Below are 19,923 nucleotides of genomic sequence, written 5' to 3'. Positions count from 1 at the left end.
GATCACTAGTTGCAATTCAGTCTATTCCTCATATTCTGTTCTCACATTGGACCATAATGCTGAATATATTTTCAATGAAATTTTTAATCTCCGGGATATCTGTTTGAATCTGTTTCATATATTACATCTCTTTCCTTTGTTGAGTATTCATGGTTTCCTTCATTTTTCTGAGATCCTTCTTTTTTTTTTTAATATGTATCTGTTCTAGAATCATTAATCACGTCTTTCATTATGGGTACTATTTCTGTGACCAAATCAGAAATTTAACCAAACCCAATTTCTGATTTGATTTTTCTAGAGCTTTATTAATTTCATTTGTTCCTTCTGCTGTTATCAGTTCAGAATCCAGATGGGTGGCTTTCAACTTGTTCTACCTCATTGCCCTCTGGGTTTACGTCTGGTGAGCTGGAAATATGGGATCGCATTATGCTTAAGTGTCTTCTTATTTTATTTTTTCTTTTTAAATTTCTGGGTTGATGCTTATAATTTGCTTATGACATGTAGTTTTTATTTCAAGTATCTAGAACCCATAAGATATGACAGGATTTCAGAGATTTCTTCCAGCTATCTTTTGTGTTTTGAGTCTGTTGTAAGATCCTTCCTCTTTGATTGATTGGGGATGAGAAGTTTCTGACTATTTGTCTAGTCTATAGTTTTTTAGTACTGGACTATAGTATTGTTTATGCCCTTAGTCCATCACAGTCTTGGCATATTAAGAAGAACAACTGATTAGAACAATTAGATCTCCTTGGAAAAAGTAGTGCAATTGATATAGCAATGGCACCAAACACAGCCTAGAAAATAACAACTGTGGTAACTATTAATTTGCTACTTTCTATCATATCAACTATATTTGTGCTTATAGAAGAAAAATCTAAAACAAATTACAAAATTGTATGTAGTAAATAATTTCTTAATATGGCAATTGTACCCTCAGAGGAGAAAATGTACAAGGGCTGGAGGAAAATAGAGAAATATAAAAAGAAGAAGTGATTGGAAGCAAGGCTGGAGGACAAAGGAAGATTATGTAAACTTGGGGAAACTGGTGATGAAGACAGGATGGAAAAAGAGAAGAAAGAAATAAAAACAAAAATAGACTAGAACAATAACAGCAAGAAAAGTAGAAACAATGTAAAAACAAAAATAAATAATCAATAAAAAAGAAAACAAAATTTAACAAACAAAAAAGAAAATAAAAAAATAAATATCAATTTCAGGTCCTATCTCTGCTCTTGCTGGTAGACAGAGTGCACAGACAGAGCCTAGATCCCTGTTGACTAGTACCAGCAAGCCAGTCATAAATGTATGTTATGGTAGTGGATAATACCGGGGAGCCTGCCTCTTTAGTTCCACTGAAGTTCAGGCTTGTTTCTGACTGTAAGGATGGAACGCAATTTATTTAGTCTGAAAGAGTTTATGTCCTTCCTGCCAGCTTGAACTCAGGTCCTTGGTGGCTTGAACTGGGTTCGTTATCCTCTTACCAATTTGAGTTTGGTTCCACATCACTCTGACATTGCTAATTCACAGACAGAGTTATCTCACAGCTTCTCTGATTTCTGAACTCAGTTGGCCTCTCTCCAAGATGGCTACTTGCAAATTTCCCTCTCCTGGTGAATATCTAAATCTAAATAACTCACCAGTCACTGCACTCCACTGTATATACTGCTCTGTTCCATTGGTGCATTTCTCCATGGAAGCTTCTGGGGTCACCAGTACTCACCATACATCTGCAGGTTTGAGCTACCCTTCCCACGAAGTGAGCCATGACTCATGAAGAAAGTGCTGCTTGCCACCTCCTTCTTCTGTGTTGAGGTCTCTCTTTTCACTCTTAATTGTATGCTTACATTCTTGCTTCAGATCCTTGCTGGGTCCCAGGAACCTACTTCCCTCCTTCTCTTCCTTACAGCACTATAGTATAGTGTCTGGACACCAAATCTGAGAAGCTTTTACTATGCTCTTCATCACTTTGCCAGCTTCTGGGAATTCACTCCTTCCACTCTATTCTGAGGTCCTGTGGTGTGTGAGGGTGTGGTACTTGTGGGCCTGGGCAGCATGTCACCCAAATAGATCAACATTACCTTCTCATTTATAACTTCTTTATGATAAACATTTTTAAAATCTCTCCTTCTGGCATTTCAAAATTTACAGTACACTGCTGATGTAGACTTACTACCACGTGCATTTGTTTGCCAAAGCTCTTCATTCTCACCTAACTATAAGTGAGTACACACAAGTCCATATTCCCCCCATACCTTTATAATCAGTATCTCTCCAGGTCCTACTGTCACTGGCCTCCACTTCCTTATGCATGTGTTTCAGAGAAATAATTTATACTACATATTTAAAATACCTGATTTATTTGAGTTAATGGAAAATAAGAAAAATCTTCTTGATGTAATATTAATGAAAAAAAAAAAAAGAATACCCTTGTAGGAGTGTGTTCATTCTTAAAAAAGATAATTAAGTGACATTTCCAAAGTGAAATTTAGATACACATATTTTACAGATTATTTTAACATACTAGAAGAAAGCCAAAGTTTACTCAAGATATTGTACATTTAATAAAAGTTATTAAATTATTATATACTAAAGCATATGTATACATACCTATATACATTGCAAATTTCAAGTTTGACATTTTTATTTCATTTATAACAACCAGACTCAGAAATTGCAATGCCAAATACTGGTTTTTATTTTTAAAATGTATGTGCTTCTTGGCAGCAATTCTCTCTGAAATAGTAACCATCTGCAGAATGAGTCACTTTATACATTTAAAATTTTTGAATTCTTTTTTGCTATAATTAATCCTTATGCATCACACCTTAATTTTAAGGTGTTAGATTACTTATTAAAATAAATTTATAAAATTAATACTTTCATGGAGGTAAAATAATCTCTCCAAATACAGAGATTTTATTTTCAAGACATTTTATGATTATCATAGAAATGGCTATTAAAGCTATTAAAAATGTATACTGGGAATACAATTCTTAAATTTTTAAACATATTTCTCTTTTCTTCCTACTACCACTACCTCAAATTGTGAATAGGTCAATGAGATTATTTTCTATTATAATTAATTGCTTTTGTAAACATCTGACTAACTTCTATATATGGAGGGTGGTGATGATTCTATGACAATGTTAATGTATTAACACCACAAAATTGTACACTTAGAATTACTTAAATGGTAAATTTTAAGTTGAATATTTTCTACTACAATAATACTACCAGAATAGCACTCTACCATGTTCTCGTTTATCTTTTATTTCCTTTGGCAGTGATCATATTTAATTGCTTTCAAATAGAGAGATTTACAAGAAAATAATAAATGTGTGTTCTCTTGGTAGGGAAAACTTTAAAAATTATAAAGAAAAAGCACCACAATATATTGTACAGAATAATATTGAGTTTACTAATGAAAAATCATCATATATTAAAATTTCCATAATAAATGGGCTGAATTTACACATAAAGTGAGTAGCTCTCCAGTTTCTGCTCTCACTGGCCTCTGTCTCCCTTCCAGTATTATGGATGAAATTTATGATAGTCATTTAAAATATGTTGATTGACTTGAACATTTAAATAAAAGGAAGTACAAAAATAATGGATATGTAATTAACACGAGGTCAATTTTTTCCAGAACACTAAGAGAAATAAATAGGGCAGCAATTCAAATCAGTGAAGGCAATTATATGTTGTACTACTACTAGAGCATTTTTTTAAATTCTTTTTTTTCCTCATTGTGTTTATTGGTACATTTTAGGTATACAGTTCAGTTACATTCATTATTGGGATCTTGTGCTTTTGCTGTTTAAAATTTGTGGATGTCCAAGTCTGGATTGGAACACACTGCGTTCACTAAAGCACAGCTTTCCCACAGCTAACCACTAAGTTATTACTTAGGTTTATTTCCATCATTCCTCCAAAAGAAAATAGATATGCACATGTCCAGAGAAACATCATGTCAACAACCCATAATCAACCCAGCCTATTATTGTAATCAGTATTTTAAAAGACCCAAGAATATGTAAAGAAAAATTATGTTAATGTATTAAAAAGGGACTTTGTTGAGTAAGAGGGGGTTTTCTTCCTTTCTCTGTTTGAAAACATTTAAGTAACACTAAAAATATTTGTACATTGAGGTTTGATAAAATCACTTGTGACATACTCTAGTCTTGTTTTATTTGGAGAGGAGCTGCTTGACAGCTTTCTCAAATCTTACTATAATAATTGGTTGGTTTACATGTTATGCTTTCCAGAAAGTTTACATTCTCTAAGAATTTGAAGTCAATTTTAAATATAGTTTTTTTTGTTTTTGATTTGTTTTTACTCATGAAGTTTATTGGTACATTTTAGGTATACAGTACAGTTACATAAATCATTGGGATCTTGTACCTTTACCAGACAGGTCTTGGTTTTCATTTTTTCCCCTTGTCCCTGCCCTCCCTTCACCCCTTCCTCACCTCCCCTCTACACACTTCATTTCCATTTTTTCATTTTCTCATATTTTTTTCTTTTCCCTTATTAGCTTTCTCTTACCCTTCCCAATTTCACTACATGTTTAGCCCGTTTCTTACTATTTCACATTGCCAACTATATCATTGGGATTTCATGTACTATTATAGTTTCTTCACACCAGAGAAACTATTCAGTATTTACACATGTGTGACTTATTTCACTTGAGTTTATCTTCAATATGTATCCATTTTCCTATGACTGAATCTAATTTCTCATTTTTTTTTTAGCTGAGTAATAATCCATTTTATCAAAAAACCACATCTTCTTCATCCAATTTCCAACTCATGGGCAAATGGGCTGTTTCCAAGTTTTAGCTATTACAAACTATGCTATAAACATAAGTGCGCATATATCTCTGTGACATGATTCTTTTACTTCTTTTGTAAAGATATACAGAAAAGAGATGGCTGGGTCAAATGGAACCTATAGGCCTAGTTCTTTGAGGTATCTCCATATTGATTTGCATAGTGGTTGCATCAGTCTGCTCTCCCACCAGCAATGGACAAGGGTTCCTTTCTCTCCACAACCTCACCAACATTTGTTAGTGCTTGATTCCTTGATGGCATCCATTCTTTGTAGGGTGAGTTGGAATCTCAGTGTTTTCATTTGCATCTCTCAAATAACCAATGATGTGTAACACTTTTTCATATATTTACTTGCTGCTTTTACTTCTTTGTCTGCAAAATGTCTGTTCATTTCAGATGCCCATTTTTGAATCGGGTCTTTATAATTGGGGGCTGATTGTTTTGAGTTCTTTATATATTCCAGATAGTAGTCCTTTGTCTGAGGAGCACCTGGTAGAAAATATTTTCCCACATTGTAGGTTGTCTCTTAGTTCTGTTGATGCTTTCTTTTTCAGTGCAGCAGAAGCTTTTTAATAAGATGAGATCCCAGGTGTTGATCCTTCCTGCTAGTTCCTGGGCTAATGAGGATTTGTTCATAAAGTCTTTTTCTATGCCATTTTCTTCAAGAGTTCTGCCAAACTTATCTTCCAGCAAGTTTAGTGTTTCTGTTTTAATATTTAGATCTTTACTGCACTTGGACTTTAATTTAGTGCATAGTGAAAGATAAGGGTCTACTTTTAATCTTTGGCAGACTGAGATCCAGTCTTTCCAATACCATTTTTAAAAGAGGCTATTTTCCTCCAGTGGGGATGGTCAGCTCCTTTGTTAAAGATGAGGTAGCTACATACATCTGGAGTTGTTTTTGTGTATTCCAGTCTGTTCCACTGATCCTCAGTTCTGTTTCTTTGGCCTTACCATGATGTTTTTATCACAGTGGCTTTGGAATATAGTTTCAACTGGGAATTGTTATACCCTCTGCCATGTGTCTATTGCCTAGGATGGCCTTTGCTATTCTAGGTCTCTTATGGTTCCAAATGAATTTTTGGATACTTTTCTCTAGTTCTGTGAAAGGGTGTTGGAATTTGAATTGGCATTGCATTGAATCTGCATAGCAGTTTTGATAGTATGTCCATTTTCACTATGTTGATTCTTCCTACCCAGGAGCACGGGATGTCTTTCCATTTTCTTATATCCTCTTCGATCTCTTTTTTCAGAGTGCTGTAGTTTTCAATGTAGAGGTATTTTGCTTCTTTTTTTAGATTGATTCCTAGATGCTTCATTTTTTTTGGATGCTATTGTGAAAGGAATTGTTTCCCTAATTTCTCTCTCAGTGAATCTGTTATTTGTGTGCAAGAAGGCTATTGATTTTTGGGTGTTGACCTTGTATCCGCCTACTCTGCTAAAAGTTTATATTAAATCTAGAAGTCTTTTGCTGTATTTTTTGGGGTCGTCAATGTAGGTTATCATAACATCAGCAAATAATGACTGTTTAACTTCTTCCATTTGTATCTTTTTTGCTTTAATTTCTCTCTTGTCTAATTGCTATGGCTAATGTTTCCAGAAGTATACTGAAGTGGAGTGGTGATAATGGGACTCCTTGTCTTGTTCCTACTTTTAATGTGAAAGTTTTCAGTTTTGGGCCCTTCAATATGATGTTGGTTGTTGGTTTTTCATAGATAGTCTTTATTAAGTTGAGATATAGACAATGTATTCGAATTTTTTGCAGGGATTTTTATCATGAATAGGTGTAGAATTTTGTCAAATGCTTTTACTGCATCTATTGAGAGGATCATATGGTTTTTGTCCTTGACTTTGTTAATATAGTGTATTGCATTTTTTGACTTACATATGTTGAACCATCCTTGCATCCCTGGAATAAATCCACCTTGATCAGGATGTATGATCTTCTTGATGATCCTCTGGATTCTGTTTGCTAGTATCTTATTAAGGATTTTTGCATCTATATTCATTAAGGAGATTGGCCAGTAGTTCTCTTTTTTAGTTGCATCTTTCCCTGGTTTGGAAATCGAAGTGATACTTACTAACAGGAATTAATTTGGAAGTATTGCTTCCCTTTCAATTTCATTGAAATGTTTGAAAAATAAAGGCAGTAATACTCTAAATCTCTTGTAAAATTCAGCGGTGAATCTTTCAGGACCTGGGCTTTTCTTTTTTGGTAATTTTTTTGTTTGTTTGTTTTTGTTTTTGTTTTTGTACCGGGGATTGAACTCGGGTCCTTGTGTTGCAACTTTTTTAGTAAATTTTTAATTACATTTCCAATTTCATTGATTGTAACTGGGGTGTTTAACAGTTTTTATCTTCTTCGTTCAACTTTGGTGATTCATAAGTATCTAAAAATCTGTCCATTTCTTCTGTGTTTTCCTTTTTTTTTAGAGTACAGGTTCTCAAAGTAGGTATTGATGATCCTCTGCATTTTTGTTGTATCTCTTCTGACTTTGTCTTTTTCATTCCTGAGGGCATGGATCTGAGCCTTTTCTTTTCTTTTTTCTATAAAGTTACCTAAGGGTATATCAATTTTATTTATTCTTAAAAAAAAACAACTCTTTGATTAATTTATTTTTTGTATCATTTTCTTCATTTCCATTGCATTGATTTCTGCTCTAATTTTTATAATTTCCTCTTCTGTTCAAGCTTTGGGTTTTTCTTGCTCTTGTTTTTCTAGAAGTATAACATTCATCATTAGGTTGTTTATTTGAGCTCACTCTGTTTTCCTCTGCTTGCATTGTGTCCCATAGATTCCTGTATGTGGTATAGGTGTTTTCATTTACTTGTAAAAACTGTCTAATTTCTTCTTTAATTTCTCTGTGATCCATTGATTGTTCAGGAGAATGTTGATCAACTTCTATATGTTTGTAATATTCTTATGTTTTTTTTTTTAATCCTATTGATCTCCAGCTTGATTGCACTATGATCTGATAATATACAGGGAATAACTTTGATTCTTTTGCATTTACTCAGACTTTTTCTGTGAGCTAGTATGTGATCTATCTTGGAGAATGACCCATGTGCAACCAAAAAGAATGTATATTCTGATTTTGTGGAGTGCAACACTCTATAGACATCTATTAAGTCCATGTATTCAAAAGCTTGGTTGAGTTCTAGTATTTCATTGTTGATTTTCTGCCTAGATAATCTGTCTATTTGTGATAGTGGGGTATTTAGATCCCCACTCCAATTGTATTAGTGCTTATTTGATTTCTCATTTTACATAATATTTGTTTTATATAGTTGTGGGCATTAATATTTGGTGCATATATGTTTATGATTGCCATCTCTTCCTCTTGTATGGTTCACTTTACAAGGATGTAGTGGCCTTCTTTGTCTCTCCTAATAAGTTTTGGTTGGAAATTTACTTTGTCTGAAAAACATTGCTATTCCTGCTTTTTTGTGGCTCCTGTCACATGGAGAATTATGTTCCATCATTTCACTTTCAGTCTATGGGCTTCTTTTTGCACTAGGTGTGCTTCTTGCATACAACATATTGTTGAATTTTGCTTCTCAATCCATTCTGCCAGTGTATTGCTCTTGACTGGTGAATTGAGGCTATTGATATTGATGGTTATAACTGATATGTAGTGACTTATTATTTTTATGTTATTGTTCTTTTGTTGACTTTATAATTTTTTGCCCTCTCCTTTTAGTTTCTTGTCTGGGTTATTTGATTTTCTCTGTTGGGACTTATGGTGTTGTGATCTTCATTGTCTTTTTCTAGGATATTGTTTAAAATTCCTTGTAGTGCTGGTTTAGTATTCATGAACTTTCTCAAGTATTCTTTCTAACGGAAGTATCTTTTTTTTCCATCTATTTGGAAAGAGAGTTTTGCGGGGTACATCAGTCTTGGTTGGAGGTTGTTTTCTTTAGGATTTGAAATACCTCACTCCAGGCTGTCCTTGACCTAAGGGTTTGTGTGGAAATGTCTGCTGTGGTTCTAATGGGCTTTACTTTGCATGTGACTTGTTTGTTTTCTCTTAGTGCTTATAGTATTTTGTTTTTCTGTTTGGTTTCTGGGATCTTCATTGTTATATGTCTAGGTGTAGAATTTTATTTTTATTTTATTTTTTTATCTTGGCTAGTTGGAGTCCTATATGCTTCACTTATCTGTATGTCTAATTCTTCCCTTCTGTTTGGGAAATTTTCTGTCATTAATTCTATGAACACTTTTTTTAAGTCATTTGCATTTTCTCCTGCTACTTAATAGATTCCTATCTGTCTTATGTTATTCTTCTTTGCCTCATCTAGGAGTTGTTGGATCAATTTCTCATGATCTCTTACTGTTTTTCAGAGACCTCTCTTTTCATGGTCACTGACTGCAATCCTATCTTCTATATCTGAGATTCTATCTTTGCATTCTTTAATTCTTTTTGTGAACACTTTCAGTAGAGTTTTTAATCTCTGGGATATCTGTTTGAATCTGTTTTATGGGTTCCATTTCTTTCTTCTGTTGTACATTCATTGTTTCCATTTCTTTCTTATGCTGGGCCTTCATGGCTTCTATCATTTTCCTGAGCTTATCTATTTTTTTTTCTCAGTTTCTGTGGTAGAGTCTTGAATCATGACTTCCATTTTGCTTACCATCTCTATGGTTATCTGGGAAATTATTTCTGTTTTGAAATTTTTCAGAGCCTGATTGATTTGTTTTGTTATTTTCTGTGCTATGGATTCAAGGTGTCCTGGTTGTTCACTATCATAGTTTTCATCCTCATTTGCCCTACTGTTTGCCATTGTTGAACTGGAAGTCTATCTTTGTGTCTTTTCTGAGTGTTTTCTCATATTTATTTTTGTTATTGGGTTGTCCTTGGCTTAATTTATGGGTTATTAATTGAATCTTCCTGATATAGTTGTGCATTAGCTTTTGAGTCTCTAATAACTCATAGACATTCTTATTTTCATAATGTCAGAGAAAACAACTCATTAATTCAATCACAATCTTTTTTCCCAATTGATACCATCAGCAACACAATAGGATCAAGCAAATGTACCACTTGTGTTAGTCATTAATCTATCACCTTTAAACCATGTGAATTAAATTAAAATCAAGAAGCATCCCAAAATATGTATGCAATGAATACACTTTTCAATATAGCATCTTTATCATTTAGGATGGGGGCTTAGACAGAGTTAGAATGAGAGGAGTCAATAAGTGAAAGAATTCTAGACGGTTTCAAGTGAAGCCAGTGGACCTAGAATGACTATATAATCTTTTGGAAACTATTAAATTCAAAAGGGATAGACAGAGTGCAAGAACAAGGACAAGAATATATCCCCTTAACTGTAATAGGGGCTCACTTTCCCTTGAAACTATTGACCCAGGAGTGAGGTAAATGACAGAAGAAAAGAATATAAAGAAAAAAGAAAAAAATGATAATAGATGAAATCTGAGTTAGGGCAGGAGCAGGAACAGAAAGGGAGATAAGGGATAATATGGTGGAGCAAGAAACTGAGTTGGAAAAAGAGGACAGAAAAAATAAATAATTTGCAGAGTGGAATGAGGAAAGGAAAGAAAAAAAAAAGGATTTGAAGGGCCTCTTTCAGACTATATCTCTGCTGTCATAATATGCAATGTGCACAGCCATTTCCTGAACCAAGTCCCCTGATCTCAGCTAGCCTATGGTAGGCCCCCGCGACTCAGACTGACCTCAGGCCACAAAGCCCAGATTAAGTTCCCCAACCTCCTGCAGGGTTGAACTCCACACAGATCTACTACAGGGTTCCCCTACCCTTTCTTTAAAGATGTTCAAAGTTGGGATCTCAGAAAAATACCCTTTATGACCACCTATGCCTCTATATAGTGGGTCCAAGGACTGGCACAATCAGGAGGTCTGAGAGTGAGGGGGGTCTGTTTAAGGGGCACCTGCATGGCTACCTTCCTTGCTGGAGTTTGTGTTGGTTCTGGCAGGGAGGGTAGGGCCACCTGGTCCTGATGAATGGTCCCAAGCAGGCTGGAGGTATAGCAGATCTTGGATAGGCCTTCCCAGATCTCACCTTCCTTGCTGGGCTGGTGGCAGGCAGGCCTTCAATGTAGTTAAACAGAGCTAAGTGAAAAAATTTTTCTGCAATTAGTTGCCTCATATGGTTTTGCAATTATTCCTTTGTTTGATTAGATTATCTAATGGTTTATCTATTTAATTAGATTCCTTCAGAGTACTAGGTATTGAATTTATTTTCAATTCCAGTGTTTACATATTCTAATTTTTTGTACACACCTATGTTTATTATTTTTTTAATTTTGCTTCTCCTAGTTTATTTGGCTCTATTTCTAAATTTGTGAATCTGATGGAACATTTATTTGTACTTTATGGATTTACTTATATGAGTACTTGAAAATTAGAATCTTGACTTTTTAGTTTTATCTGTAATTTCAAAAATTGTAACGAACTGCATGGAGGAAAAAATTATGTACAACAAGAGTTTAGCATTTATTTATTTATTTATTTATTTATTTATTTATTTATTTTCTCATTGAGTTTATTGGTACATTTTAGATATATGGCACAGTTACATTTATCACTGGTATCTTGTACTTTTACATGACAGGTCTTGTGCTCATTTTTTCCCCCTTAACCTGGCCCTCCTTTCACCCACCTCCCCTTCCCTATTTACAGATACTTTATTTCCATTTTTTCATTATTATTCCTTTTTCCTTATTACCTTTCCCCTACCCTTCCCATTTACCACACACCTTTAGCCTTTTTCTTCCTATTTCCCATTGTCAGTTATATTATTAGGATCTTATGTACCATTATAGTTTTTCACACCAGAGAAATTATTTGGTATTTTTACATGTGTGACTTATTTATTTCATTTAGGAATATATCCTCAATATGTATCCATTTTCCTATGAATGACTCTAATTTCTCATTCTTTATGGCTGAGTAGTATTCCATTTTATTGAAAAACATCTTCTTTATTCAGTCTCCAACTGATAGGCAAATAGGCTGTTTCCAAGTTTTAGCTATTACAAACTGTGCCGCTATAAACATAGGTGTGCATATACCACTGTGATATGATTCTCATAATTCCTTTGGAAAGATACCCAGCAGAGAGATGGCTGGGTCAAATGGAACCTCTAGACGTAGTTCTTTGAAGTATCTCCATATTGATTTTCATAGTGGTTGCACTCCCACCAACAATGGAGAAGGATTAGCATTTATTTTTATAAAATGGTGCCCAATATAAGGTATGAAGCTCACACAAATACTGTGCAGAACATTTTATTCACTCCTTCAGAAATTTCATATGCCCCCTTTCTGCACATTCATCTCTGAATCTCTGAGTTTTTTCAAGAATTTCATATTCAATGATCTGTTACTCTTGTTTAATGTAGTATGCAAAGTTTGTTAAGGGAAATATATTATTCTTTTTTTAAATACTTGCCCTATTGATTTATTCATCATGTTTTTAATGTTGATTACTACTGAATTGTATTCTTATCTATTGATGAATAGTTGGATTTGAGAGTTTTTTCCATTCTAGTTTGGGCTGTTATAGCTAACACTGCAATAAACATTCTGTTGACTTTTTACAGATGTATCCTTTTATAAATCCATGGAAATGGAATTATAGGTAGCATATTCACTGCTGTTTCAAAGTGAATTTGTTTTTTTTTTTATAACATTACCACCAGGAGTATGTGACTTATTCTGTTTGGCAAAACCTTGTTACCAATTTTGATATTGAAATACCTTTATTTAGTGTACAATTATATAGTGGTTTTAAAAATGGTATCTACAATTGTTCAAAGAAGGTTCCAATTTATACTGCTGTAATTAATTATATGTGTGTGGATGTGCCCCCAAAGACTCATGCAGTCAGAGATGGTGATTTTCAGAGGTGGCTGTGTGTAAAATGTTTGATCCAGGGATTAAGGCTGTGATGCTAGGATTAAGAGTGTGTGATTACTAAATCAATCCACTGATTGGTTTGTTACAGTTCTGGGTGTGGATAATTGGAAGGCCCACCCTGGATGTGAGTGCTGCCTGCCCTAACAGCATTTACCCTGGATAGAACACAGTGGCACCACAGTCCAGGAATCAATTCTTTCCTCGATTCTAGTTGCTGCTGGCAAACTGAATTGGACAAGAAGCAATGGTTCTCTCAAATAGTTCTGTTCAATGTGGCCTTACGGGGGAAATTTGATTGTGGTCAGAATGAAGGCTCTCTGTCTTCACTTATTGCTTCTTCAGTACTTCATCGCTGCACTGTCTTTTCCCACCATGAACACTTTGACTTCTGTGATGCCCCTCTGCTGTAACACCCTGCTGTAGAGCCAGCCAACTAGGAACCGAAATGGCTATAAGACAGGCTGGAGTAACCCTTTCCTCCTTTAACTTTGGGTCAGGTATTTTGTCTCAGCGGTGAGAAAAAGTAAGAGAAATGACCAGGTCAAATATCTTTCCACATTATTATTGTCTCATTTTCTTCTTCCTCATATAAACTTTGATGAACAATGTAAGGACATTTAACTTATTCTCTGTCTGCTATAATTTCTTTTTATCTCTGTTTTTCAGCCATTTGACTAGTGTGTGTTTATGATTCTTCTTTGTATTTACTCTGCTTGAACTGTAAGGTTATATATGTTGGTCATTTAAGATTTTTAGTAATTGTAATCTCTTCTCTCTCCCTTCAAGTCTCTAATTTATGTATATTAAGTAAGTACTGTCAGAAAATCAGAGATGTTTTCCTATTTTTCTTTTTATTCTTCAGAGTTGCTAATCTATTTTAAGTTCATTGGCTCATTCTATGCTCGTTTTTACTTTTGTTTTACTACCATGCAGTAATTAATCATTTATTAAGATGGTGTTTCTTTCTTTATAAGTATAAAATATTTATTTCTTTATATTGTTTCCAAATGCTTTCTGGATATTTTAGTTAATTTTCCTATATTCCAGACTATGGCATGTGTATATTGGGATGATATTCTTATCTAAATCCAACAAAGTTATGTTCTGCCTTGTTCCTGTGTGACCCATGGTTTAGGCCAACTTCAGCATCCTTTTCAGATATCTCTTAGGTTTCTTTTTTCTTTTTTTCTCAGCTTAACTCCATAACTTTAGTCAATCTTTCTGTCAACGATTTAGGAAAATGACATCTTCTTTGCCAAAGTGTAGCTTCGCTCAGAGCATTTATACAGAAGAGAAACAAAAAGAAGGAAAGTAAATCTGTGCAACTTGATTTTTTTCTGAAAATCTCAATGTATTTCAAAATCTGCCTGCATTTCTTCACTTTTTTCACATTTCTAATAGTTATTTTTTTATTTTTATATGATTTTTTGTTAGTATTTTAGAGATAGTTATGTGGAAACCTATTATTTATATAATAGTGAAAGTTTCAAAACATGTTATTTTTTCAAATATTTGTTGTATGTGCAATTTATGTGTTGAAGCCTCTCACCATGAGACCTGATCCTTTTGGACTCCTCATGTGCTTGAATATGCAAGATAAAAAGGGAGTTATTGTGTTAACAGTAATGACTGTTACAGAGTACCAACTGGATATTATTCCACAATGGAGGAAAGGAAGAATATATTTGGAGGGCAGATCTGTTAGGGGATATCTAATAATTATTATGGTCTCAGAGTACATCTATCTTCATGCAAATGAGTCAAGATTATCTTTCTTTATTGCATAGTGGTATTATACTCCATCATATTCAAATACCATTTTCTTTATCCATTTCTCTGTTAACGGACACATTAGCTGCTTTCAAGATTTATGAATTATGAATTTGGCCAAGTTCAGTTTCCTAGATGTTTCTTAAAACATGCAAGTATGATACAATGCAGATTAACATATGAGGTCATTACATGATATATGTCACTTATAAAGAGAATATCTCAATTGGACATCCCTATTGTAAAATGGTTACATATTGTCCATGACAGTTTCTAAGGAGGCTGACACCAGGCATTTATTTTCACTCTTAGTAATCTTGGGCAGGTCAGATATATCTTGCCTAAAGTAATATGTATTTTCAAAAATATTAGTCAATGTTTTACTAGGGCTTATTTTATTAGCATGTTGTTTATAAGATTTAAAGTATTGTTTACACAAAGACAATATACAAAACACTGACACTAGGGTAACTAGAAGACACAACTGTTTGGTACTTAAAGAGCCAAAAGAGAGAAGGCCGGCAGGTAGGGTCATACATAGTAGTGTAATACAGGACAAGATAACACCAACTTGGACTTACAGGAGGCAGTTCACGTGTTACAACTAGGTTGGAATTAGTAAGGCTTCTGCAGATCCCTGTGAATTGGCTAATTTGAGTAGTTCAAGATATAGAGTCAGTTTCTAGTTATTTGATATCTGTGTGTGGACACTAGTTCAGGAATGAATGAAGTAGAGTAATAGTCCAATAAGGGAAGTGGTCGGGATATGAACTTAGTCAAGAAGGGGTGCTCACTATCCTTTAGTCAAAGCCTCAAACACTGAGTAAAGACACTAATTTTAGAAAACTGTGTTACACAAATCCAGGCAATTTTACATGGGTCACCTGTATATCCTAGGTTTGCTTTGGACTAAGAAGGAAATGCAGAACCGTTGCACAATAGACAATGATCTGTAAAGCACTTAAAATCAGTTGAGGAAAATTTTACAAGCAATCAGGGATTATGGTTCCCTTATGATTTAATAATATTTGATGTTTCCACACCCAGGGTATCCTGGACAAAGATTTAACAGCTGCAGCATGTTGGAAATATTTTAACTGAAGAAAGGAGACCACAGATCACTCTTCACAACTCCTTTTTCTCCTTCTCTCCCCTATGACAGAGGAGATCCTAAACTCTTTGAATGTGAAATATACAGAATTGAAAACAGGTAAAACAAGATATAAAAAGCACGATAGACCATGCCAGGAACTGAAAAAAAAAAAAAATCCGAGAACCATTGTTGAAACCAAACAATGCCGGTAGAAGGCAAATCAGGTAGATTCACTATTTTCCATCAACTTTCAATCCCTGACTCTACTTAGCGGATGGATATCAATTAAGCCTGGATAGCAAGGGACAATTTAAATTTACTATAAGGACAGGTTTTTCTTCCTTCAAGAGACTCCACTTATTGCTTAAATTTGACCCCATCAACTATAGGTATTCAACTGTCAATGCAGACAAAACACCACTCAGAGTGTATCAACATTAAGGTGAGTCTTGGCAACACTTGTGGAAAAGAAGGCAGCAGAGGGAAGGCACTTAAGTGTCAACTTTTTCTCTAAATGAAGCAAAAAAATAACAAGTGCTATAACTCCAGTCTACTCACAACGATGTATTAATCTAGGGTTCTTTAGAGGAGCAAGACGAATATGTATCTATGTGGGCATATCTATATTTATTCTCTCTCTCTCTCTCTCTCTCTCTATATATATATATATATATATATATATCGATCTATATACATGTAAGTATATTAACGAAGAGATTTATGTTGAGAAATTGGCAGGAGACTGACAAGTGGAACTGCATGATGGGTCAATAGGCTGACATACCAAAGAAGAGTGGACATTATTTCAGACCCAAGTTAATATGGAGGCAGAATTTTTTCTTCCTCTGGGGGATGTCGATACTTACATCCTTCAAATATTTGGTGAGAATTGCCCACATGATCCATGGTCATTTTCTTTACTCAAAGTATACCAATTTAAATATTAATACCTGAAAAATATCCTCATAACATCTAAATTGGCATTTGCAGAGCACCTGAACACCAAACCCTAGCCAATATGATAGATAATATTAAATAGAAATTCTTTCTTAAATTCTTTTATTTTCTACTCTCTGGCATCAACCTTCTGCCTCAAAGGAGAAGTATTTTTATCTCCTAAAATTAGAACTGTTTCCTTTGTGTCCCACCCTTCATGTGTTTTTTTCTTTTCCTATGGGCAACATAACTGTATGTGTAATCATTTCTTATTCATCAGGGAAAGTGACTCAAGTGTGCCCTGGCTACACAGAGTCAGAGAAGGTTTACTCTCCAGCTACCTTGGATGTTTTGAATTGAACTTAGCATTGATTAAAGGATTAGGTAAGATCAAATTCTTTATTTCTGAGCCAAGCCATTACCTTAGTTGTCTGGAATATACATGATAAAACTAGCCATGGTGTACAAGAAAAGGCTCAGTTCTTCCAGAAATGTTATAACAAAGTCTCAAAAGTAAAATTTACTAATTTTTTTCCTCATTTTTTCTACACATGATTTCTGTTTGTTTCACACAGTCATAGAGTTCACCTTGAACTGATTAGATCTTCCAATTTAGGTAGAGAGAGAGTTCATTCTAATTATAGAATAATGCAGATATTTGTTATGTAGATATTTTTAGGAATAATGGTGAATGTAATGGAGCTATTATTTATGTACTACAATATAGATATACGTAAACTGTAAATTTTGCACTCAAGTAGAGGAGGTATAGAAAGCATAAATGGTAGTATGTCCTACTTAGGCAGAGTAAAACAACCTGAGACAATTCTTTTTTATTCACATATCCCCAGATATTGTATGTTTCACAGAAAACAATTCCCAAATCTTTGTTTTACACATAAAAAAACACACCATAAAACATTTTCATCTAGAAAATGTATAACTTATCAACATGCCAGGTTTCTGAACGGCTGGTGCAGTTCTTTGTGTGATATGGTGACCCAGAGAAAAACCCTATTCATTCTTAAGTCAGGCATCCTCATGAGAAACAATTAGCATCAAGAGAAACCAATCAGCAAGCCACGGATTTAGATCGGTGGAACCATGCCTGCTTGAGAGAGAATCCAATCAGCAGGATTCTCACCAGTGAGAAACCAAATTTCAATTTTATTTCCCAGAATGTCCCATATATGTTCATTTGTTCATTTTTTAATTTTTTGTGTAGTAGTTGGGTTTGAATCCGTGGACTTCACACTGGACAATGTCCACAGCCCATTCTTATTTTGAGACAAGGGGACATTGAGTTGCTAATAGTCCACATTGTGCTTCAATTTGCAGGTCTTCCTGCCTCAACTTTAGAGAGTGTAGGGCTTGTATTCTAGGAAACTTGCCCTTTTTTGTCTTTAAAGCCTAAAATTAGAACTGTTAACTTTGTATCCCACCCTTCATGTGTTTTGTTTTGTTTTTTTGTCTGTGAAGAACATAATTGTGTATGTAGTAACTTCTTATTCATCAATAAGTGTTACAAACAGGCAAAATCACTCATTTATAAGGACATAGTCTAAAACAATGAACAGTTCATGAGTCAAGAAATACACATTAGAGGCTGGGGCTTTATCTCAGTGGTTCCATTGCTTGCCTCAGAAAAACTACTCCAGATGTACTCAGCTACCTCGTCTTTGACAAAGGAGCTGACCATCCTCAGTGGAGGAAAGATAGCCTCTTTAATAAATGGTGTTGGAAAAACTGGATCTCAAACTGCAACAGATTAAAACTGGACCCATATCTTTTACCATGGACTAAACTAAAATCTAAGTGGATTAAATATCTAAATATTTAAAAAGAGGCACTAAATCTGTTGGAAAATAAGCACAACCCTTCAAGACATTAACATAGGAAAATACTTTATGAACAAATCCTCAATAGCATGGGAACTACCAGAAAGAATCAACAACTGGGATTTCATCTTATTAAAAAGCTTCTGCACTGCAAAAGAAACCACAACAGAGCTAAGAGAGAGCCTTCAATGTGGGAAAAACTTTTTACCAGCTGCTCCTTAGACAAAGGACTATTGTTTAGAATATGTAAAGAACTCAAAGAAGTCAGGCCCCAAAAATATAAAGACCCATTTCAAAAATATGCATCTCAAATGAACAGACATTTCTCAGACAAAGAAATAAAAGCAGCAAATAAATATATGAAAAAATGTTCCACATCACAGGTCACTCAAGAGATGCAGATAAAAATAACACTGAGATTCCACCTCACCCCACAAAGAATGGCTGCTATCAAGAAATCACACAATAACAAATGTTGGCAGGGTTGTGGGGAGAAAGGAACCCTTCTCCATTGTTGGTGGGAGTGCAGACTGGTACAACCACCATGGAAATCAATATGGAGATACCTCAAAGAGCTTGGACTGGAGGTTCCATTTGACCCAGCCATCCCTCTTCTGTATATCTTTCCAAAAGAATTAAAATAATCATATTACAGTGATATATGTGCACCTATGTTTATAGCAGCACAGTTTGTAATAGCTAAAATTTGAAAACAGCCCAACTGCTCATCAGTTGGAGACTGGATAAAGAAGATGTGGTTTTTCTATAAAATGGAATGCCACTCAGTCAAAAAGAATGAGAAATTAGAATCATTTATAGAAAAATGGGATGCATATTTAGGTCATACTCTTAAGTGAAATAAATGTCACACACGTGTAAATACCAAATAGTTTCTATGGTGTGAAAAACTAAAAGTGTGGATAAGATCCAAATAGTATAATTGACAATGGAAAATAGAAAGAAAAGGAGTAAAGGTGTAGGGGAGGTGGAAAGGGTAGGGGAAAGGAAGTAAAGGAAAAGAAAAAGTATGAGAAAATGAAAAAGTGGAAAAAATTTTTTGTAGATAGGGAAGGGAGAAGGGAGTAATGGGAAGGTAGGGGGATCGGGAAAAATGAGACCCAAGACCTGTCATGTAAAGGTACAAGATCCCAATGATGAATGTAACTGTACTGTATACCTAAAATGTAACAATAAACTCAATAAGGAAAAAAGAAAAAGAAGTGCAAGGGCCCAAGTTTGAGTAACAGTACAAAAACAAAAACAAAAGCAGAAACATAAACATAAAACCCACTAAAATTTCAATTATAAACTATTTTTAAAAGAAATGTATTGAGTGGAAATAAAAGAACACTGTAAAAAAATCATAATTCTTCCATAGTTTTGTGTATTTATATCCAGCTCATCTTCAGTACTGACATTAAATTTTTAAGAATTTAAATGTTGGGATAGGGATTTAGCTTGATTTTCTGTTGCCTGCCCCTGAAGCTCAAGATGATCCCAGATACAAAAAAAAAAAAAAAAAAAAAAAAAAAAAAAGGAGAGGGGAAAGAAGATGA

This window comes from Fukomys damarensis, unplaced genomic scaffold, assembly GCF_012274545.1.
Source record: "Fukomys damarensis isolate Sample0158 unplaced genomic scaffold, DMR_v1.0_HiC HiC_scaffold_1, whole genome shotgun sequence".
Taxonomy (NCBI): Eukaryota; Metazoa; Chordata; class Mammalia; order Rodentia; family Bathyergidae; genus Fukomys; species Fukomys damarensis.
Note: the sequence above shows the minus strand (reverse complement) of the source record.